The 24,135-nt window shown below is 46.5% G+C and overlaps 3 long non-coding RNA genes and 1 pseudogene across 11 annotated transcripts; 3 read left to right on the forward strand and 1 right to left on the reverse strand.

Annotated features, from left to right (window-relative positions):
- LOC118382337 (WASH complex subunit 5-like) overlaps positions 1-24,135 on the forward strand; it is a 67,102-nt pseudogene that overhangs the window by 15,172 nt on the left and 27,795 nt on the right.
- On the forward strand, positions 5,778-6,482 carry LOC127927657 (uncharacterized). 2 transcript variants are annotated; one of them, XR_008128310.1, is made up of 3 exons: positions 5,778-5,918; positions 6,039-6,138; positions 6,239-6,482. It is a non-coding gene; the product is annotated as an uncharacterized LOC127927657 (long non-coding RNA). The 2 variants fall into 2 exon arrangements; XR_008128311.1 differs by having other exon boundaries at positions 5,780-5,868.
- On the reverse strand, positions 9,718-11,440 carry LOC127927654 (uncharacterized). Of its 2 annotated transcripts, none has more exons than XR_008128301.1 (3): positions 10,757-11,440; positions 10,586-10,653; positions 9,718-10,057 (listed from the first exon to the last, which is right to left on the reverse strand). It is a non-coding gene; the product is annotated as an uncharacterized LOC127927654 (long non-coding RNA). The 2 variants fall into 2 exon arrangements; XR_008128300.1 differs by having other exon boundaries at positions 10,586-10,689.
- On the forward strand, positions 17,541-19,661 carry LOC127927656 (uncharacterized). Of its 7 annotated transcripts, none has more exons than XR_008128303.1 (5): positions 17,541-17,640; positions 18,346-18,425; positions 18,466-18,585; positions 18,823-18,942; positions 19,180-19,661. It is a non-coding gene; the product is annotated as an uncharacterized LOC127927656 (long non-coding RNA). The 7 variants fall into 7 exon arrangements; XR_008128306.1 differs by having other exon boundaries at positions 18,823-18,902; XR_008128305.1 differs by having other exon boundaries at positions 18,346-18,385.

Genomic DNA, 24,135 nt, shown 5'->3' on the forward strand with positions numbered 1-24,135 from the left:
TGGTAACACTCTTAGTGACCGTTACATGGTCATTATGTTCATAGTGATTACATGGTAACACTCTTAGACATCCTTCGAGTGATACATGGTAAGACTTGGAATTTGTGATTTGATATACAATGATGCAGCTTTGTCCAAAAATATGTTGTAACTTTTCAGTGAAAAGCTAAACTTTTCTCATGTTCATTCTACCAGCCGAGTCACCTATAAACCCTGACTTCCTGTCCACTCCTTACCTATAAACCCTGACTTCCTGTCCTCTCCTTACCTGTAAACACTGACTTCCTGTCCTCTCCTTACCAATATACCCTGACTTCCTGTCCTCTCCTTACCTATAAACCCTGACTTCCTCTCCTTACCTATAAACCCTGATTTCCTGTCCTCTCCTTACCTATGAACCCTGATTTCCTGTCCTCTCCTTACCTATGAACCCTGATTTCCTGTCCCTCTCCTTACCTATGCACCCTGACTTCCTGTCCTCTCCTTACCAATAAAAACTGACTTCTTGTCCTCTTTTTACCTGTGCTCAGGTTCAAGAGTTCCACCAGTTGGAGTCCAACCTGCAGGTGTGTCAGTTTCTGGCTGACACCAGGAAGTTCCTTCACCAGATGATCAGGACCATCAACATCAAGGAGAGGAGGTTCTGATCACCATGCAGATAGTAGGAGACCTGTCCTACGCATGGCAGATCATAGACAGGTAGTGGTTATAAATGGGTTATTTGTGGGTTATGAATGGTCCTGATCACCATGCAGATAGTAGGAGACCTGTCCTATGCATGGCAGATCATAGACAGGTAGGGGTTATGAATGGTCCTGATCACCATGCAGATAGTAGGAGACCTGTCCTATGCATTGCAGATCATAGACAGGTAGTGGTTATGAATGGGTTATATATGGGTTATGAATGGGTTATGTATGGTCCTGATCACCATGCAGATAGTAGGAGACCTGTCCTACGCATGGCAGATCATAGACAGGTAGGGGTTATAAATGGGTTATAAATGGGTTATGAATGGTCCTGATCACCATGCAGATAGTAGGAGACCTGTCCCTACGCATGGCAGATCATAGACAGGTAGGGGTTATGAATGGGTTATGAATGGGTTATGAATGGGTTATGTATGGTCCTGATCACCATGCAGATAGTAGGAGACCTGTCCTACGCATGGCAGATCATAGACAGGTAGGGGTTATAAATGGGTTATGAATGGTCCTGATCACCATGCAGACAGTAGGAGACCTGTCCTACGCATGGCAGATCATAGACAGGTAGTGGTTATGAATGGTCCTGATCACCATGCAGATAGTAGGAGACCTGTCCTACGCATGGCAGATCATAGACAGGTAGTGGTTATAAATGGGTTATGAATGGTCCTGATCACCATGCAGACAGTAGGAGACCTGTCCTATGCATGGCAGATCATAGACAGGTAGGGGTTATAAATGGGTTATGAATGGTCCTGATCACCATGCAGATAGTAGGAGACCTGTCCTACGCATGGCAGATCATAGACAGGTAGGGGTTATAAATGGGTTATTTGTGGGTTATGAATGGTCCTGATCACCATGCAGATAGTAGGAGACCTGTCCTATGCATGGCAGATCATAGACAGGTAGGGGTTATAAATGGGTTATTTGTGGGTTATGGGTCCTGATCACCATGCAGATAGTAGGAGACCTGTCCTATGCATGGCAGATCATAGACAGGTAGTGGTTATGAATGGTCCTGATCACCATGCAGACAGTAGGAGACCTGTCCTATGCATGGCAGATCATAGACAGGTAGGGGTTATGAATGGGTTATAAATGGTCCTGATCACCATATAGGAGACCTGTCCTATGCATGGCAGGAACAGGTAGGGGTTATAAATGGGTTATGAATGGTCCTGATCACCATGCAGATAGTAGGAGACCTGTCCTCAGATCATAGACAGGTAGGGGTTATGAATGGGTTATGAATGGTCCTGATCACCATGCAGACAGTAGAGACCTGTACGCATGGCAGATCATAGACAGGTAGGGGTTATAAATGGGTTATGAATGGTCCTGATCACCATGCAGATAGTAGGAGACCTGTCCTATGCATGGCAGATCATAGACAGGTAGTGGTTATAAATGGGTTATAAATGGGTTATGAATGGGTTGTGTATGGTCCTGATCACCATGCAGATAGTAGGAGACCTGTCCTATGCATGGCAGATCATAGACAGGTAGGGGTTATAAATGGGTTATGAATGGTCCTGATCACCATGCAGACAGTAGGAGACCTGTCCTATGCATGGCAGATCATAGACAGGTAGGGGTTATAAATGGGTTATGAATGGTCCTGATCACCATGCAGACAGTAGGAGACCTGTCCTATGCATGGCAGATCATAGACAGGTAGGGGTTATGTATGTGTTATGAATGGCCCTGATCACCATGAAATATGAACCCAGTGAGACTAACCTGGTCAAATAGAAACCCAGTGAGACTAACCTGGTCAAATAAGAACCCAGCGAGACTAACCCAGTGAGACTAACCTGGTCAAATAAGAACCCAGTGAGACTAACCTGGTCAAATAAGAACCCAGGGAGACTAACCCAGGGAGACTAACCTGGTCAAATAAGAACCCAGGGAGACTAACCTGGTCAAATAAGAACCCAGTGAGACTAACCTGGTCAAATAAGAACCCAGTGAGACTAACCCAGTGAGACTAACCTGGTCATATAAGAACCCAGGGAGACTAACCTGGTCACATAAGAACCCAGTGAGACTAACCTGGTCAAATAAGAACCCAGGGAGACTAACCCAGGGAGACTAACCTGGTCAAATAAGAACCCAGGGAGACTAACCTGGTCAAATAAGAACCCAGGGACTAACCTGGTCATATAACCTGGTCATATAAGAACCCAGGAGACTAACCTGGTCATATAAGAACCCAGGAGACTAACCTGGTCAAATAAGAACCCAGGGAGACTAACCTGGTCAAATAAGAACCCAGGGAGACTAACCTGGTCAAATAAGAACCCAGGGAGACTAACCTGGTCACATAAGAACCCAGGGAGACTAACCTGGTCAAATAAGAACCCAGGGAGACTAACCCAGTGAGACTAACCCAGGGAGACTAACCCAGGGAGACTAACCTGGTCAAATACGAAATATATAAATGTTCCATTTGGAATGTTTTTCTCTGGTTGTTTTCCCAGCTTCACGTCCATCATGCAGGAGAGTATCAGAGTGAACCCATCCATGGTGACCAAACTACGAGCAACCTTCCTAAAGGTCAACCATTCACTACTCGGACACAAACAGTACATTTCGTAGAGCACACAGGTTCATCCCGTAAACAAGGGAAAAAGGGTATTTCCTGTTTGAAAACATGCGGTCTGTAACGCGTGTTGTTATTGATCCGTGTTTCCAGTTGGCGTCTGCGTTGGACCTGCCTCTGCTGCGTATCAACCAGGCCAACAGTCCAGATCTGCTCAGTGTCTCTCAGTTCTACTCCGGGGAACTGGTGACCTACGTCAGAAAGGTATGGTCCCGGAGCACCTAGTCTCTACTCTCTACCCCCAGCCCCCTAGTCTCTACTCTCTACCCCCAGCCCCATAGTCTCTACTTTCTACCCCCAGTCCCCTAGTCTCTACTCTCTACCCCCAGCCCCATAGTCTCTACTTTCTACCCCCATTCCCCTATTCTCTACTCTCTACCCCCAGCCCCCTAGTCGCTACTCTCTACCCCCAGCCCCCTAGTCTCTACTCTCTACCCCAGCCCCCTAGTCTCTACTCTCTACCCCCAGCCCCCTACTCTCTACCCCCAGCCCCATAGTCTCTACTTTCTACCCCCAGTCCCCTAGTCTCTACTCTCTACCCCCAGCCCCATAGTCTCTACTTTCTACCCCCATTCCCCTATTCTCTACTCTCTACCCCAGCCCCCTAGTCTCTACTCTCTACCCCTAGTCTCTACTCTCTACCCCCAGCCCCCTAGTCTCTACTTTCTACCCCCAGCCCCCTATTCTCTACTCTCTACCCCCAGCCCTCTAGTCTCTACTCTCTACCCCCAGCCCCTAGTCTCTACTCTCTACCCCCAGCCCCTAGTCTCTACTCTCTACCCCCAGCCCCATAGTCTCTACTTTCTACCCCCATTCCCCTATTCTCTACTCTCTACCCCCAGCCCCTAGTCTCTACTCTCTACCCCCAGCCCCCTAGTCTCTACTCTCTACCCCCAGCCCTCTAGTCTCTACTCTCTACCCCCAGCCCCTAGTCTCTACTCTCTACCCCCAGCCCCCTAGTCTCTACTCTCTACCCCCAGCCCCCTAGTCTCTACTCTCTACCCCCAGCCCCCTAGTCTCTACTCTCTACCCCCAGCCCCCTAGTCTCTACTCTCTACCCCCAGCCCCCTAGTCTCTACTCTCTACCCCCAGCCCCCTAGTCTCTACTCTCTACCCCTAGTCTCTACTCTCTACCCCAGCCCCCTAGTCTCTACTCTCTTTACCCCCAGCCACCTAGTCTCTACTCTCTACTCCCAGCCACCTAGTCTCTACTCTCTACTCCCAGCCCCTAGTCTCTACTCTCTCTACCCCCAGCCCTAGTCTCTAGTCTCTACTCTATACCCCCAGCCCCCTAGTCTCTACTCTCTACCCCCAGCCCCCTAGTCTCTACTCTCTGCCCCTAGTCTCTACTCTCTACTCTACCCCCAGCCCCTAGTCTCTACTCTCTACTCTATACCCCCAGCCCCCTAGTCTCTACTCTCTACTCCCAGCCCCAGTCTCTAGTCTCTACCCCCAGCCTCTAGTCTCTACTCTATACCCCCAGCCCTCTAGTCTCTACTCTATACCCCAGCCCCCTAGTCTCTACTCTCTGCCCCTAGTCTCTACTCTCTACCCCCAGCCCCTAGTCTCTACTCTCTACCCCCAGCCCCTAGTCTCTACTCTACTCTACCCCCAGCCCCTAGTCTCTACTCTCTACTCTATACCCCCAGCCCCCTAGTCTCTACTCTCTGCCCCTAGTCTCTATACCCCCAGCCCCCTAGTCTCTACTACTCTACCCCCAGTCCCCTAGTCTCTACTCTCTGCCCTCTAGTCTCTATACCCCCAGCCCCTAGTCTCTAGTCTCTACCCCAGTCCCCTAGTCTCTACTCTCTACCCCCAGTCCCCTAGTCTCTACTCTCTACCCCCAGCCCCCTAGTCTCTACTCTCTACCCCCAGTCCCCTAGTCTCTACTCTCTACCCCCAGTCCCCTAGTCTCTACTCTCTACCCCCAGCCCCTAGTCTCTACTCTCTACCCCCAGCCCCTAGTCTCTACTCTCTACCCCCAGCCCCTAGTCTCTACTCTCTCTACCCCCAGTCCCCTAGTCTCTACCCCCAGCCCCTAGTCTCTACTCTCTACCCCCAGCCCCTAGTCTCTACTCTCTACCCCCAGTCCCCCTAGTCTCTACTCTCTACCCCCAGCCCTCTAGTCTCTACTCTCTACCCCCAGCCCCTAGTCTCTACCTCTACCCCCAGCCCCTAGTCTCTACTCTCTACCCCCAGCCCCTAGTCTCTACTCTCTACCCCCAGCCCCTAGTCTCTACTCTCTACCCCCTAGTCTCTAGTCTCCCCCCAGCCCCTAGTCTCTACTCTCTACCCCCAGCCCCCCAACCCTCTACAGATCATCCCTGAGATCATGTTGTCTCCCCCACTCTCCACTAGGTGTTACAGATCATCCCTGAGAGCATGTTGTCTCCTCTACTCCCCACTAGGTGTTACTAGATCATCCCCGAGAGCACGTTGTCCTCTACTCTCCACAGGTGTTACAGATCATCCCTGAGAGCACGTTGTCTCCTCTACTCTCCACTAGGTGTTACAGATCATCCCTGAGAGCACGTTGTCTCCTCTACTCTCCACTAGGTGTTACAGATCATCCCTGAGAGCACGTTGTCTCCTCTACTCTCCACTAGGTGTTACAGATCATCCCTGAGAGCACGTTGTCTACTCCACTAGGTGTTACAGATCATACTCTCCACTAGGTGTTACAGATCATCCCTGAGAGCACGTTGTCTTCCTCTACTCTCCACTAGGTGTTACAGATCATCCCAGAGAGCATGTTGTTTCCTCTACTCTCCACTAAGTGTTACAGATCATCCCTGAGAGCATGTTGTCTCCTCTACTCTCCACTAGGTGTTACAGATCATCCCTGAGAGCACGTTGTCTCCTCTACTCTCCACTAGGTGTTACAGATCATCCCTGAGAGCACGTTGTCTCCTCTACTCTCCACTAGGTGTTACAGATCATCCCTGAGAGCATGTTGTCTCCTCTACTCTCCACTAGGTGTTACAGATCATCCCTGAGAGCACGTTGTCTCCTCTACTCTCCACTAGGTGTTACAGATCATCCCTGAGAGCATGTTGTCTCCTCTACTCTCCACTAGGTGTTACAGATCATCCCTGAGAGCACGTTGTCTCCTCTACTCTCCACTAGGTGTTACAGATCATCCCTGAGAGCACGTTGTCTCCTCTACTCTCCACTAGGTGTTACAGATCATCCCTGAGAGCACGTTGTCTCCTCTACTCTCCACTAGGTGTTATAGATCATCCCCGAGAGCACGTTGTCTCCTCTACTCTCCACTAGGTGTTACAGATCATCCCCGAGAGCACGTTGTCTCCTCTACTCTCCACTAGGTGTTACAGATCATCCCCGAGAGCATGTTGTCTCCTCTACTCTCCACTAGGTGTTACAGATCATCCCTGAGAGCACGTTGTCTCCTCTACTCTCCACTAGGTGTTACAGATCATCCCTGAGAGCACGTTGTCTCCTCTACTCTCCACTAGGTGTTACAGATCATCCCTGAGAGCACGTTGTCTCCTCTACTCTCCACTAGGTGTTACAGATCATCCCTGAGAGCACGTTGTCTCCTCTACTCTCCACTAGGTGTTACAGATCATCCTAACTGAGAGCATGTTGTCTCCTCAGGCTAGTTGTCTCCACTAGGTGTTACAGATCATCCCTGACTAGGTGAGATCATCCCCGAGAGCATGTGTTACAGCTAGCAAGATCATCAAGCTGCAGATCCATGCCATCGTGGAGGTTCCACCAGACTGGACAAGGACAAGCTGAAGGACTACGCCCAGCTGGGGGCTGTTACGAGGTCAGAGGTCCCTTAGAGACGGCTTATGGTCTCTGTGTGTCGGAAGAGCATGGCCCTGCGATGACAAAGGTTGCGGGTTTGTCCCGCTGGGGCCTCCCAATAGAAAAATGTATGCAGACATGACTGTTAGGTCTTTGTATAAAAGTATCTGCTAAATGGCAGATGTAGTGACTATAACTAGGACCTATACTATAACTAGGGACCTATAGTAGTGACTATAACTAGACCTATACTATAACTAGGACCTATACTATAACTAGGACCTATAGTAGTGACTATAACTAGACCATAGTAGTGACTATAACTAGGACCTATGATAGTAGTGACTATAACTAGACCATAGTAGTGACTCTAACTAGACCTATAGTGTGACTATAACTAGGACCTATAGTAGTGACTCTACTAGGACCTATAGTAGTGACTATAACAGGACCATAGTAGTGACTATAACTCCTAGTAGTGACTATAACTAGGTAGTAGTGACTATAACAGGACCTATAGTAGTGACTATAACTAGGACCTAGTAGTGACTATAACTAGGACCTATAGTAGTGACTATAACTAGACCTATAGAGTGACTATAACATAGTTGTAACTAGGACCTAAAGTATAACTACTATAGTAGTTACAGACTACATCCATTTAAGTCATTTAGCAGACGCTCTTATCCAGAGCGTGTTACAAATTGGTCATACACCTTATGACAACCAGTGGAACAGCCACTTGCATCTAAATCTTGTTGGGGGAGGGAGGAGAAGGGGGGTGAGAAGGATTTTACCCTTACTTACCCTATCCTAGGTATTCCTTGAAGAGGTGGGGTTTCAGGTGTCTCCGGAAGGTTGATTGACTCCGCTGTCCTGGCGTCGTGAGGGAGTTTGTTCCACCATTAGGGGGGCCAGAGCAGTGAACAGTTTTGACTGGGCTGAGCGGGAACTGTACTTCCTCAGTGGTAGGAGGTGTTACAGGCCAGAGGTGGATGAACGCAGTGCCCTTGTTTGGGTGTAGGGCCTGATCAGAGCCTGGAGGTACTGAGGTGCCCTCTCCCTCCACAGCCCGTAGGCGAGATCATGGTCCTGAGAGCATGCGAGCTTCAACTGGAAGCCAGTAGGTGTTACAGATAATCCCTGAGAGCTTGGGAAGGTTGTCACCAGACGGGCTGCGTTCCACTGAGTTGTAGGGGTTTAATGGACAGGCAGGGAGCCCAGCCAACAGCGAGTTCCAGTAATCAAGACGGGAGATGACAAGTGCCTGGATTCCCTGCGCCGCATTCCTGTTGAGGCAGGGTCCACTCTGCGGATGGTGTTAGAGATCAACCCAGGAAGGGACACCGCCTTGATGTTAGTTGAGAACACCAGGGTGTTGTCCAGATCACGCCAGAGGTTGTTAGCGCTCTGGGGAGGAGGACACAATGGAGTTGTCATCCCTGATGGCGAGATCATGGAACGGGCAGTCCTTCTCCCGGGAGGAAGAGGAGCTCATCTTGCTGAGGTTCAGCTTGAGGTGGTGATCCGTCATCCACACTAGGTGATATGTCTGCCAGACATGCAGAGATGTTGTCTCCTCCACCTGGTCACTAGGGGGAAAGGAGAAGATTAATTGTTGTCGTCCTGCATAGCAATGATAGGAGAGACCAGTGAGGTTATGACAGAGCCAGGGCCTGTTGACTCCTTGGCTAAGATCATCAAGGGCCTGAACAGAGCCATGGGGGACACCAGTGGTGAGAGCGCGTGGTGAGGAGACAGATTCCCGCCACGACCTGGTAGGAGCGACCTGTCAGGTAGGACTACGCCAAGCGTGGGCCGAGGAGATGCCCAACTCGGAGAGGGTGGAGAGGAGGATCTGATGGTTCACAGTATCGAAGGCAGCCGATAGGTCTAGAAGGATGAGAGCAGAGGAGAGAGAGTTAGCTTTAGCAGTGCGGAGCGCCTCCGTGATACAGAGAAGAGCATCACAGTTGAATGACTAGTCTTGAAACCTGACTGATTTGGATCAAGAAGGTCATTCTGAGAGAGATAGCGGTAGAGCTGGCCAAGGACGGCACGCTCAAGAGTTTTGGAGAGAAAAGAGAGAAGGGATACTGGTCTGTAGTTGTTGACATCGGAGGGATCGAGTAGTAGGTTTTTTCAGAAGGGGTGACTCTCCTCTCTTGAAGACGGGAGGGACGAGCCAGCGGTCAGGGATGAGTTGATGAGGAGGTGAGGTAAGGGAGATAACTCCGGAAATGGTCTGTGACTAGAACTAGGAGGGGATAGGGTAGTGACTATAACTAGGACCTAGAGAGATAACTGGAGAGAGAGGGGAGAAAACTCAGAGCATAGGTAGTGACTATAACAGACCCATAGTAGTTTGACTATAACTAGGACCTATAGTCATGACTTTATCAAAATAGGACCTATAGTATCTGACTATAACTAGGAGGGAGGGGGGAGGATTCAGTAGTGACTATAACAAAGAGCTTCCTAGGGTTAGTAGTGACTATAACTAGAATATAGAAAGTGGCTATAACTAGAGACAGAGGAGGAAATATAAGAGGACCTGAAAGTATAACCAGGTCCGTATAACTAGGGACCTATAGTATAACTATTTCCTATAGCTGACCTGAGCCCTATAACTAGGACCTATAGTATAACTAGGACCTATAGTATAACTAGGACCTATAGTATAACTAGGACCTATAGTATAACTAGGACCTATAGTATAACTAGGACCTATAGTATAACTAGGACCTATAGTATAACTAGGACCTATAGTATAACTAGGACCTATAGTATAACTAGGACCTATAGTATAACTAGGACCTATAGTATAACTAGGACCTATAGTATAACTAGGACCTATAGTAGTGACTATAACTAGGACCTATAGTATAACTAGGACCTATAGTAGTGACTATAACTAGGACCTATAGTAGTGACTATAACTAGGACCTATAGTAGTGACTATAACTAGGACCTAGTAGTATAACTAGGACCTAGTAGTGTATAACTAGGACCTATAGTATAACTAGGACCTATAGTATAACTAGGACCTATAGTATAACTAGGACCTATAGTAGTGACTATAACTAGGACCTATAGTGTATAACTAGGACCTATAGTAGTGACTATAACTAGGACCTATAGTATAACTAGGACCTATAGTAGTGACTATAACTAGGACCTATAGTATAACTAGGACCTATAGTAGTGACTATAACTAGGACCTATAGTATAACTAGGACCTATAGTAGTGACTATAACTAGGACCTATAGTATAACTAGGACCTATAGACTATAACTAGGACCTATAGTATAACTAGGACCTAGTAGACTATAACTAGGACCTATAGTATAACTAGGACCTATAGTAGTGACTATAACTAGGACCTATAGTATAACTAGGACCTATAACTAGGACCTATAGTATAACTAGGACCTATAGTAGTGACTATAACTAGGACCTAGTAGTGACTATAACTAGGACCTATAGTATAACTAGGACCTATAGTAGTGACTATAACTAGGACCTATAGTAGTGACTATAACTAGGACCTATAGTATAACTAGGACCTATAGTATAACTAGGACCTATAGTATAACTAGGACCTATAGTAGTGACTATAACTAGGACCTATAGTAGTGACTATAACTAGTGACCTATAGTAACTAGGACCTATAGTATAACTAGGACCTATAGTAGTGACTATAACTAGGACCTATAGTAGTGACTATAACTAGGACCTATAGTAGTGACTATAACTAGGACCTATAGTAGTGACTATAACTAGGACCTATAGTAGTGACTATAACTAGGACCTATAGTAGTGACTATAACTAGGACCTATAGTATAACTAGGACCTATAGTAGTGACTATAACTAGGACCTATAGTAGTGACTATAACTAGGAGCCAGAGTTTCCCTGGTTCCTGGCCCCTAACTCAGCAGAGGGAGCAGATGCTCACTGAGTCTCCCCAACCGTTCCTCTCTGGCTCAAAGGAACAGTGTTCTGTGAGAGGCAGCGTTCTGTGAGAGGCAGCGTTCTGTGAGAGGCAGCGTTCTGTGAGAGGCAGCGTTCTGTGAGAGGCAGCGTTCTGTGAGAGGCAGCGTTCTGTGAGAGGCAGCGTTCTGTGAGAGGCAGCGCGTTCTGTGAGAGGCAGCGCGTTCTGTGAGAGGCAGCGTTCTGTGAGAGGCAGCGTTCTGTGAGAGGCAGCGTTCTGTGAGAGGCAGCGTTCTGTGAGAGGCAGCGTTCTGTGAGAGGCAGCGGGTTTTCTACAGCTGAACATCCAGGACTTTTTATTTTGTTCCTGATTTTCTCACAGGTTGCCAAACTCACCCACGCCATCTCCATCTTTACTGAAGGGATTCTGATGATGAAGAGACGCTGGTTGGCAAGTCCGTTAAACTGTGGTTTGTGCAACTGTTGTTTTTAGATATATTGAGGCAGTGTCGTGTCTTTGGCTATGAGAGTGATATGACATGCTATTCTATGATAATTTCTCCGTAATTAATATAACCTGATTGAGAGGCTAATCATGTAATTAACTAGAGAGTCGGGGCCACAAAATAATATTTAGGACTTTTTATTTTGTTCCTGATTTTTTCATCAGGTTGCAGTCAAACTAATTGTCACCTTAATCTCCATCTTTACTGAAAGTTGTAAATTCTGTTATGATGAAAACCCTGGCTGGTTGAATCAATACAAAAGGTATTTATTTACTAAATAAAACTAATCACACATAATTACACATCCACATAATGAAATTTTTGAGGACAAATTACGTCAAAGGAAAATTGCGGACGGCAGGTATGCCAGCTGGTTACACAAAAGAAAAGGGGCTGGGTTTGATGAAAGGCGGGAAGACTGAGGAACCCCGAGCTGACAAGGTAAAACAGTATCTTATGCATTCTAAATTCTGCCCATTTGAAAAGGAAAATGCAATAGATGGAAGGCTGTGTTGCCAAACTGTTCCTTTGTCCTTTGAAGAATGTCTGTGGTGGTCATTGTAAGTAACGTTGTGTGTGGTGGACGGGAACTCTTTGTTCCTTAACTGACTTCGCCTGTTAAATAAAGATTAAATAAAATAAAAATATATGTGTATTATGTTTGAGAAAATGTGTCTAAATGCATTAGTCTTAGGCTTTATTTAAATGGCGTGTCTTCAGGTGGATCCCAATGCAGCTCCTGATTGAAGATGGTATCAGGAACCCAAGTTGGTGAGAAACTAAAAGCCATTTCATCCCATAACATTTTCATATTCAAACATTTATCTATAACCCCAAGGCTAAGGTGAGATAGTAGCATCTATCGAATGTCTCAGATGACAACCAACTGACATCATATTCTATACCACCGCAATGTTCTATTGGTCGGATTACCAGAATATAGTCAGCCTCCACCTCTGATGTTCCCAGGACTTATGTTAACCAAAGGCAAATGTAAGATCAGTAGGGTAGAGGAAACACAAAGGACTTATCTATAACCCCCAGGCTAAGGTGACAGCAGGTAGCCTAGTGGTTAGAGCGTTGGGCCAGTAATCAAAAGTACTTCTTCTTCAGAATATTAATGTCATTTCTCATCCCTGTACAGACCAGTGAGTTGATGCCATTGTAAACTAAGAATTTTTTCTTAACTGAGTGTTTAAAGATTAAATAAAATTAATGTTATTTCTCATCACCTGGTAAAACAGACCAGTGAGTTGATGCCGAAGCAGCTCCTGGAAGTGTTATCAGAATATTAATGTCATTTCTCATCACCTGGTACAGACCAGTGAGATAGTAGACGCTACACAAAGGAGTGTTACAGAATATTAATGTCATTTCTCATCACCTGGTACAGACCAGTGAGTTGATGCCGAAGCTGAAGGAGTGTTACAGAATATTAATGTCATTTCTCATCACCTGGTACAGACCAGTGAGTTGATGCCGAAGCTGAAGGAGATGGCGGAATATGGATGGATTTCTACCGGTCCTTTGAGTACATCCAGTGAGTTACGTCTCCATCTACGGCCTGAAGATGTTACAGAATATTAATGTCATTTCTCAACTACAACTGGTACAGAGCAGTGAGTTGTAACAGCTGTTACGCACCAAGGTTTGACATTTTTATATGGTCACATGACCAGTCTTTCTCAGTGGGTCTGGTTGATTCCTCGTATCCCCTTTCTATATGAATATAGTCACATGACCTCTTTCTCACTGGGTCTGAGTTGATTCCTCGTATCCCCTTTCTTTATATAGTCACATGACCTCTTTCTCAGTGGGTCTGGTTGATTCCTTGTATCCCTTTCTGTATATATGGTCACATGACCTCTTTCTCACTGGGTCTGGTTGATTCCTTGTATCCCCTTTCTGTATATATGGTCACATGACCTCTTTCTCACTGGGTCTGGTTGATTCCTTGTATCCCCTTTCTGTATATATGGTCACATGACCTCTTTCTCACTGGGTCTGGTTGATTCCTTGTATCCCCTTTCTGTATATATGGTCACATGACCTCTTTCTCACTGGGTCTGGTTGATTCCTCGTATCTCCTTTCTATATATATAGTCACATGACCTCTTTCTCAGTGGGTCTGGTTGATTCCTTGTATCCCCTTTCTATATATATAGTCACATGACCTCTTTCTCAGTGGGTCTGGTTGATTCCTTGTATCCCCTTTCTATATATATAGTCACATGACCTCTTTCTCAGTGGGTCTGGTTGATTCCTTGTATCCCCTTTCTATATATATGGTCACATGACCTCTTTCTCAGTGGGTCTGGTTGATTCCTCGTATCTCCTTTCTATATATATAGTCACATGACCTCTTTCTCAGTGGGTCTGGTTGATTCTTCGTATCTCTTTTCTATATGGTCACATGACCTCTTTCTCAGTGGGTCTGGTTGATTCCTCGTATCCCCTTTCTATATATATAGTCACATGACCTCTTTCTCAGTGGGTCTGGTTGATTCCTCGTATCCCCTTTCTATATATATAGTCACATGACCTCTTTCTCACTGGGTCTGGTTGATTCCTTGTATCCCCTTTCTATATATATAGTCACATGACTTCAACTATGACAGACACAATGAGGAGAAAAATCCAGAAAATCACATTGTAGGATTTTTTATGAATTTATTTGCAAATGATGGTGGAAAATGAGTAAGAGGCTCTATACAGTAGAGGGGCTCTATACAGTAGAGGGGCTCTATACGGTAGAGGGGCTCTATACGCGGTAGAGGGGCTCTATACGCGGTAGAGGGGCTCTATACGCGGTAGAGGGGCTCTATACGCGGTAGAGGGGCTCTATACGCGGTAGAGGGGCTCTATACGCGGTAGAGGGGCTCTATACGCGGTAGAGGGGCTCTATACGCGGTAGAGGGGCTCTATACGCGGTAGAGGGGCTCTATACGCGGTAGAGGGGCTCTATACGCGGTAGAGGGGCTCTATACGCGGTAGAGGGGCTCTATACGCGGTAGAGGGGCTCTATACGCGGTAGAGGGGCTCTATACGCGGTAGAGGGGCTCTATACGCGGTAGAGAGGGGCTCTATACAGTAGAGGCTATATACAGTAGAGGGGCTATATACAGTAGAGGGGCTCTATACAGTAGAGGGGCTCTATACAGTAGAGGGGCTCTATACAGTAGAGGGGCTATATACGCGGTAGAGGGGCTCTATACGCGGTAGAGGGGCTCTATACAGTAGAGGCTATATACAGTAGAGGGGCTATATACGCGGTAGAGGGGCTATATACAGTAGAGGGGCTCTATACAGTAGAGGCTATATACAGTAGAGGGGCTCTATACGCGGTAGAGGGGCTCTATACGCGGTAGAGGGGCTCTATACAGTAGAGAGGCTATATACAGTAGAGAGGCTATATACAGCAGAGAGGCTATATACAGTAGAGAGGCTATATACAGTAGAGGGGCTATATACAGTAGAGAGGCTATATACAGCAGAGGGGCTATACAGTAGAGAGGCTATATACAGTAGAGAGGCTATATACAGTAGAGGGCTATATACGCAGAGAGGCTATATACAGCAGAGGGCTATATACAGTAGAGAGGCTATATACAGTAGAGAGGCTATATACAGCAGAGAGGCTATATACAGTAGAGAGGCTATATACAGTAGAGAGGCTATATACAGTAGAGAGGCTATATACAGCAGAGAGGCTATATACAGCAGAGAGGCTATATACAGCAGAGAGGCTATATACAGCAGAGGGGCTATATACAGCAGAGAGGCTATATACAGCATATATTAGCTGGTTGAATCAGGTTAGTTATATCTGGGGGTTGGATTGAAAACCTACAGGAGAGTAGCTCTCCAGAAACAGGGTTGAGAGAACACCCTGGTTTCAATAATATACGTACTATTTAAACGGCTAATGTTCACCTCTTTGTGTTTCTTAGATCCAGGATTGGCAGAGTGTCTACCAGTCGACCCATATCCCCATACCCAAGTTCCCCGCGGTCGATGAGTCGGCCACCTTCATCGGACGACTCTGTAGAGAGATCCTCCGCATCACAGACCCCAAGTAGGTATCTCTCTCCATGTCACCTTGGTGGCATCAGTCTGTTAGCTTGTATCTACACTACCTACTCATTCAAGGGTATTTATTTATTTTTTAAAACTATTTTCTACATTGTAGAATAATAGTGAAGACATCAACACTATAAAATAACACATGGAATCATATACTAACCTGACAAAAAAAATGTAATAGCCACCTTTGCCTTGATGACAGCTTTAAACACTCTTGGCATTCTCTCAACCAGTTTCACCTGGAATGCTTTTCCCAACAGTCATCAAGACAAAGGGTGGCTATTTGAAGATTTAATTATGGAAGGTAGCGTTGGTGTTCTTTAATGGCGTAAACATGGTAGAGGAAGTCTGTTTTTTTTGGGGGGGGGTATACTCTCTTCTCAGTGCTTTTAATATGTCTTCATGCAAAGCCTTCACCTGTTACCTGTGTTTCCCAGGGCGACGTGCTACATGGACCAGTTGAACACCTGGTACGACCTGAAGACCCACCAGGAGGTGACCAACAACCGTCTGTTCTCTGAGATACAGGACACCCTGGGGACCTTCGGCCTCAACGGGCTGGACAGGCTGCTCTGCTTCATGATGGTCAAGGAACTGCAGGTCACGTGATATTATGTTGTGAAACCCAGCCTGCCAGCCTATCAACACTACTCTGTTAGGATGCGATGGAATGTACTTCCGCAGTCCTAACAACTATTTAACCTTTTTCATTTAACCAGGTTAACCTTTTTAATTTCACCAGGTTAACCTGGTTAACCTATATTATTATTATTAACCTTTTAATTTAACCAGGTTAACCTTTTCATTTAACCAGGTTAACATTTTTCATTTAACCAGGTTAACCTTTTCATTTAACCAGGTTAACCTTTGTAGTTTAACCAGGTTAACTTTTTCATTAACCAGGTTAACCTGTTTAATTTAACCAGGTTAACCTTTTAATTTAACCAGGTTAACCTTTTAATTTAACCAGGTTAACCTTTTAATTTAACCAGGTTAACCTTTTAATTTAACCAGGTTAACCTTTTTCATTTAACCAGGTTAACCTTTTCATTTAACCAGGTTAACCTTTTTCATTTAACCAGGTTAACCTTTTCATTTAACCAGGTTAACCTTTTCATTTAACCAGGTTAACCTTTTCATTTAACCAGGTTAACCTTTTTCATTTAACCAGATAACCTTTTTCATTTAACCAGGTTAACCTTTTCATTTAACCAGGTTAACCTTTTTCATTTATAACCAGGTTAACCTTTTTCATTTAACCAGGTTAACCTTTTCATTTAACCAGGTTAACCTTTTCATTTAACCAGGTTGTCCCATTTGACTTCAAACCTTTTTATTGAGGTCAACATCAGTGTGCTGTTATATTTTAATACAGATACTGTCGTTCGTAGCTTCACTTTTTTAACCTTTTTTCTCTTTCTTTTTCAGTCCCTGGTATCCAATTGTTTGTATAGCTACTATAGTCTCGGGCTCAACTCTCATTTAACCAGTCATGCCTTTCCTCCATTTTAATTCCAACCAAGCCGCACTGCTTCTTTAACACAGCGCGCATCCCAACTTCTAGGTTTATAAGCCAGCCGCAGCCAATGTGTCGGAGGAAACACCCTCAGCCTGGCAACCTTATAGGCGCACTAATACAGATACAGGAGTCGCTGGTGCCTTCACGGTTTATAATCTCCACCCCTCCCTGACCTCGGGTTTACCCCAATTGTGTGTCGCCCTACGGGCCTGTCATAGCCGGTTCCGACAGAGTTTATAATCTCCAACTCATAGTCTCTGGTTCCTCTGGGCTGCATAACAGCGCCCTTAACCACTGCGTTCCTCCCGGGAGGCCCTCATAGCCTGCTTCTCTCTAGTTTTTTCTGTCCAGACAACGCCGGTCCTTATCATTCCACAAGCACATAGTGCAGTGTGACTCTAGGTTCCTGTTTTAGCCTGGTTCCTCTCTAGGTTTATAATCTCCACCCCTCATAGCCTGGTTCCTCTCTAGGTTTATAATCTCCACCCCTCATAGCCTGGTTCCTCTCTAGGTTTATAATCTCCACCCTCATAGCCTGGTTCCCTCTAGGTTTATAATCTCCACCCTCATAGCCTGGTTCCTCTCTAGGTTTATAATCTCCACCCCTCATAGCCTGGTTCCTCTCTAGGTTTATAATCTCCACCCTCATAGCCTGCTTCCTCTCTCGGTTTATAATCTCCACCCTCATAGCCTGCTTCCTCTCTAGGTTTATAATCTCCACCCTCATAGCCTGGTTCCTCTCTAGGTTTATAATCTCCACCCCTCATAGCCTGCTTCCTCCTCTAGGTTTATAATCTCCACCCTCATAGCCTGGTTCCTCTCTAGGTTTATAATCTCCACCCTCATAGCCTGGTCCTCTCTAGGTTTATAATCTCCACCCTCATAGCCTGGGTCCCTCTAGGTTTATAATCTCCACCCCTCATAGCCTGGTTCCCTCTAGGTTTATAATCTCCACCCCTCATAGCCTGGTTCCTCTCTAGGTTTATAATCTCCACCCTCATAGCCTGGTTCCTCTCTAGGTTTATAATCTCCACCCTCATAGCCTGGTTCCTCTCTAGGTTTATAATCTCCACCCTCATAGCCTGGTTCCTCTCTAGGTTTATAATCTCCACCCCTCATAGCCTGCTTCCTCTCTAGGTTTATAATCTCCACCCCTCATAGCCTGGGTCCTCTCTAGGTTTATAATCTCCACCCTCATAGCCTGGGTCCTCTCTAGGTTTATAATCTCCACCCCTCATAGCCTGGTTCCTCTCTAGGTTTATAATCTCCACCCCTCATAGCCTGGTTCCTCTCTAGGTTTATAATCTCCACCCCTCATAGCCTGGTTCCTCTCCAGGTTTATAATCTCCACCCCTCATAGCCTGGGTCCTCTCTAGGTTTATAATCTCCACCCCTCATAGCCTGGGTCCTCTCTAGGTTTATAATCTCCACCCCTCATAGCCTGGGTCCTCTCTAGGTTTATAATCTCCACCCTCATAGCCTGGTTCCTCTCTAGGTTTATAATCTCCACCCCTCATAGCCTGGTTCCTCTCTAGGTTTATAATCTCCACCCTCATAGCCTGGTTCCTCTCTAGGTTTATAATCTCCACCCCTCATAGCCTGGTTCCTCTTCTAGGTTTATAATCTCCACCCTCATAGCCTGGTTCCTCTCTAGGTTTATAATCTCCACCCTCATAGCCTGGTTCCTCTCTAGGTTTATAATCTCCACCCCTCATAGCCTGGTTCCTCTCTAGGTTTATAATCTCCACCCCTCATAGCCTGGTTCCTCTCTAGGTTTATAATCTCCACCCCTCATAGCCTGCTTCCTCTCTAGGTTTATAATCTCCACCCCTCATAGCCTGGGTCCTCTCTAGGTTTATAATTCCACCCCTCATAGCCTGGGTCCTCTCTAGGTTTATAATCTCCACCCTCATAGCCTGGTTCCTCTCTAGGTTTATAATCTCCACCCCTCATAGCCTGCTTCCTCTCTAGGTTTATAATCTCCACCCCTCATAGCCTGGTTCCTCTCTAGGTTTATAATCTCCACCCTCATAGCCTGGTTCCTCTCTAGGTTTATAATCTCCACCCCTCATAGCCTGGTTCCTCTCTAGGTTTATAATCTCCACCCCTCATAGCCTGGTTCCTCTCTAGGTTTATAATCTCCACCCCTCATAGCCTGCTTCCTCTCTAGGTTTATAATCTCCACCCTTCATAGCCTGGGTCCTCTCTAGGTTTCTAATCTCCACCCCTCATAGCCTGGTTCGTCTCTAGGTTTATAATCTCCACCCCTCATAGCCTGGGTCCTCTCTAGGTTTCTTCCTAGGTTCTGGCCTTTCTAGGGAGTTATTCCTAGCCACCGTGCTTCTACACCTGCATTGCTTGCTGTTTGGGGTTTTAGGCTGGGTTTCTGTACAGCACTTTGAGATATCAGATGATGTACAAAGGGCTTTATAAATAAATTTGATTTGTAATTTAGAATCATTCAAGTGGTGCAGTTTGTTAGTTGCTTCCCCTTCAAGGTTCCGTAACACGACAGGGGTTTTTGTTTTGGTTCCATTAGAACTTCCTGTCGGTGTTCCAGAAGACCATCCTGAGAGACAAGGCTATGGTGGATGTCTTTAAAGCCATGCTGAGCTCTGTCAATCCCGTCAAAGGTATTGTGGGTAAGTATCAACAGCTCAGGAAGGATTCTTAACAGTTCATTAGGTTATACAATGGAAAACTTTTTAAACATAAAATGATTACTGAGACAAATCCAGGAAGTCCCTCCCCTGTTTCAGTCATTATGACCAGGGAACATTAGGCTCCCACTGAAAAGGACCCAAAGATTATGACCAGGGAAGCTCCCACTGAAAAGGACCCAGAGATGATGACCAGGGAACATTAGGCTCCCACTGAACAGGACCCAGAGATGATGACCAGGGAACATTAGGCTCCCACTGAACAGGACCCAGAGATGATGACCAGGGAACATTAGGCTCCCACTGAAAAGGACCCAGAGATAATGACCAGGGAACATTAGGCTCCCAGTGAACAAGACCCAGAGATGATGACCAGGGAACATTAGGCTCCCACTGAACAGACCCAGAGATAATGACCAGGGAACATTAGGCTGAACAAGACCCATAAGATGATGACCAGGGAACATTAGGCTCCCACAAGACCCAGAGATGATGACCAGGGAACATTAGGCTCCCACTGAACAGGACCCAGAGATAATGACCAGGGAACATTAGGCTCCCAGTGAACAAGACCCAGAGATGATGACCAGGGAACATTAGGCTCCCGCTGAACAGGACCCAGAGATAATGACCAGGGAACATTAGGCTCCCAGTGAACAGGACCCAGAGATGATGACCAGGGAACATTAGGCTCCCTGAACAGGACCCAGAGATGATGACCAGGGAACATTAGGCTCCCACTGAACAGGACCCAGAGATAATGACCAGGGAACATTAGGCTCCACTGAACAGGGAGAGATGACCAGGGAACATTAGGCTCCCACTGAACAGGACCCAGAGATAATGACCAGGGAACATTAGGCCTCCACTGAACAGGAGATGATGACCAGGGAACATTAGGCTCCCACTGAACAGGACCCAGAGATAATGACCAGGGAACATTAGGCCTCCACTGAACAGACCCAGAGATGATGACCAGGGAACATTAGGCTCCCACTGAACAGGACCCAGAGATAATGACCAGGGAACATTGAACAGGACCCAGAGATAATGACCAGGGAACATTAGCCTCTGTGAACAGGAGATGATGACCACCGGAACATTAGGCTCCCACTGAACAGGACCCAGAGATAATGACCAGGGAACATTAAGATCCACTGAACAGGTCCCAGAGATAATGTTTCAGTGAACATTAGCAATACCCTCTTTAATATGACCAGGGAACATTAGGCTCATGACTCTCGATGATGACACCCTGTTTCACTGGTCAGATAATGACCAGGGAACAGCCTATGCTAAAGCCGTGACATCATTTCCCAAGCTGTTTAAAGGCACAGTCAACTAAATGTATGCCCTGACACCTGTGGGTCTGTCAGTCCAGAGATGTCATGACGAAGTAGATGTCCTCACTTGCCAAAACTATAGTTTGTTTAACAAGACATTTGTGGAGTGGTTGAAAGACTAGTTTTAATGACTCCAACCTGTAAACTCCCACTGACCCAGGAGATAATGACCAGGGAACAGGCCTTAGGACTCCCCACTTCCACCAGGGAACCCCTGACTGTCTTCTGACCTGGTCGTAACACAGGCTGGTAGCCTCCACAGATGACTCAGGATGTCAAGAAACATTCTAGAAAGTTTGTTTCAGTCCCATTATGACCCCAGGTTGGTCAGGAGACTGAGGAACAGATAGGGCTGAACTTTCCCACCTTAGCTGCTGTTTCATCTGAGGTCATTATGACCAGGGAACATAGTTGCTGTTTAGGACATGAGATGATAGGGTGGATACAGTAGGAACCCTGTTTTAATGACCAGGGAACATTAGGTCCCTGATACAGACCCATGTACATGCTTATTATGTAGGGTGGTATACAGTGGGAGAGAACCATCTGACCATGGAAGGAACATTACGTTGTGAAGGCTCGTACATGCTTATTCCTGACCCATCTCCCCGTTGTAGAAGGTTTCAGTCAGAACTTGTATTTGATGACCAGGGAACATTGGCTCCCTCCCATGGTTTCAGTAGTTTTTATGACCAGGGAACATTAGGCTCCCCTCCCCTGTTTGACCCAAGTCAGGCTTTGACCTCCAGAACCTGATTTTTTAAATTAGGGCTAATGGCAGCAAATAAATACCAGGGAACATTAGGCTCATCAGGGCTATGACCAGGGGTTCTAACAGAAGATGACCAGAACATTAGGCTCTCCCCTGTTTCGCTACTACCACTAATTGGTCTTGATGACCAATCATTACTGATTGGAATTTTGACCAGGGAACTTTTAGGCTCCCCTCCTGTTTCAGGAACATTGTAATGTCACACTAATTGGTATGACCAGGGAACATTAGGCCCCCACATCAGCCTTTTATGTTTCAGTCAGAGATGACCAGGGAACATTAGGCTCGCAGGCATTCACAACCCAGAGAATGACCAGGGAACATTAGGCTCCCTGTTTAACATTATGACCAGGGAACATTAGGCTCTACTGAACTGTTCATTAATGACCAGGGAACATTAGGCTCCCTCCCCTGTTTACACTGAACACAGAGGTCATTATGACAGTGGAAGGGAACTACCATCTAGGAGATATGATGGGAACATTACAACCCACTCAGCAAGGACCCATTACTACTACTACTACTACTACTAGGAACAGTACTCCCACTATGACAGAGCAAATGACCAGGGAACATTAGGCTCCCTCCTGAACTGTTTCAGTCAATGGGACTACTACTCTTATACCAGGAACATTAGGACTCAACAAGGAAGGCTTCCCCTGTTTCAGTATGACCAGGGAACACTAGGCTTTCAGTATATGACCAGGGAACAACAATTAATTACTATGACCAGGAACATTAGGCTACCTCCCTGTTTCAAATGACCAGGGAACATTGGCTCCTGTTTCAGACGTTATGACCAGGGAACATTAGGCTCCCTCCCCTGTTTCAGTCATTATGACCAGGGAACATTAGGCTCCCTCCCCTTCAGTCATTATGACCAGGAACATTAGGCCTCCCCTGAACTGGCTTAATGATGACCAGGGAACATTAGGAGGACCAGTCATTATGACCAGGGAACATTAGGCTCCCTCCCCTGTTTCAGTCATTATGACCAGGGAACATTAGGCTCCCACTGAACATTCATTAACCCAGGGAAGGATAATGACCAGGGAACATTAGGGAACATTAGGCTCCCTCCCGTTTCAGTCATTATGACCAGGGAACATTAGGCTACATTACCTCCCACTGTTTCAGTCATTATGACCAGGGAACATTAGGCTCCCTCCCACTGAACAGGAGATGATGACCAGGGAACATTAGGCTCCCACTGAACTGTTTCAGAGATGATGACCAGGGAACATTAGGCTCCCACTGAACAGGACCCAGAGATAATGACCAGGGAACATTAGGCTCTACTAAACAGGACCCAGAGATTGACCAGGGAACATTAGGCTCCCAGCTGAACAGGACCCAGAGATAATGACCAGGGAACATTAGGCTCCCACTGAACAGACCCAGAGATGATGACCAGGGAACATTAGGCTCCCACTGAACAGGACCCAGAGATGATGACCAGGGCTCCCACTGAACAGGAGATGATGACCAGGGAACATTAGCCTCCCACTGAACAGGACCCAGAGATGATGACCAGGGAACATTAGGCTCCCACTGAACAGGAGATGATGACCAGGGAACATTAGGCTCCCGCTGAACAGGACCCAGAGATAATGACCAGGGAACATTAGGCTCCCACTGAACAGGAGATGATGACCAGGGAACATTAGCCTCCCACTGAACAGGACCCAGAGATAATGACCAGGGAACATTAGGCTCCCGCTGAACAGGAGATGATGACCAGGGAACATTAGGCTCCCGCTGAACAGGAGATTATGACCAGGGAACATTAGGCTCCCACTGAACAGGACCCAGAGATAATGACCAGGGAACATTATGCTCCCACTGAACAGGACCCAGAGATGATGACCAGGGAACATTAGGCTCCCACTGAACAGGACCCAGAGATGATGACCAGGGAACATTAGCCTCCCACTGAACAGGACCCAGAGATGATGACCAGGGAACATTAGGCTCCCACTGAACAGGAGATAATGACCAGGGAACATTAGCCTCCCACTGAACAGGACCCAGAGATGATGACCAGGGAACATTAGCCTCCCACTGAACAGGACCCAGAGATTATGACCAGGGAACATTAGGCTCCCACTGAACAGGAGATTATGACCAGGGAACATTAGGCTCCCGCTGAACAGGACCCAGAGATTATGACCAGGGAACATTAGGCTCCCACTGAACAGGAGATTATGACCAGGGAATTCACCGTTGCATTT

The sequence above is a fragment of the Oncorhynchus keta genome, unplaced genomic scaffold (assembly GCF_023373465.1).
Source record: "Oncorhynchus keta strain PuntledgeMale-10-30-2019 unplaced genomic scaffold, Oket_V2 Un_scaffold_16992_pilon_pilon, whole genome shotgun sequence".
Taxonomy (NCBI): Eukaryota; Metazoa; Chordata; class Actinopteri; order Salmoniformes; family Salmonidae; genus Oncorhynchus; species Oncorhynchus keta.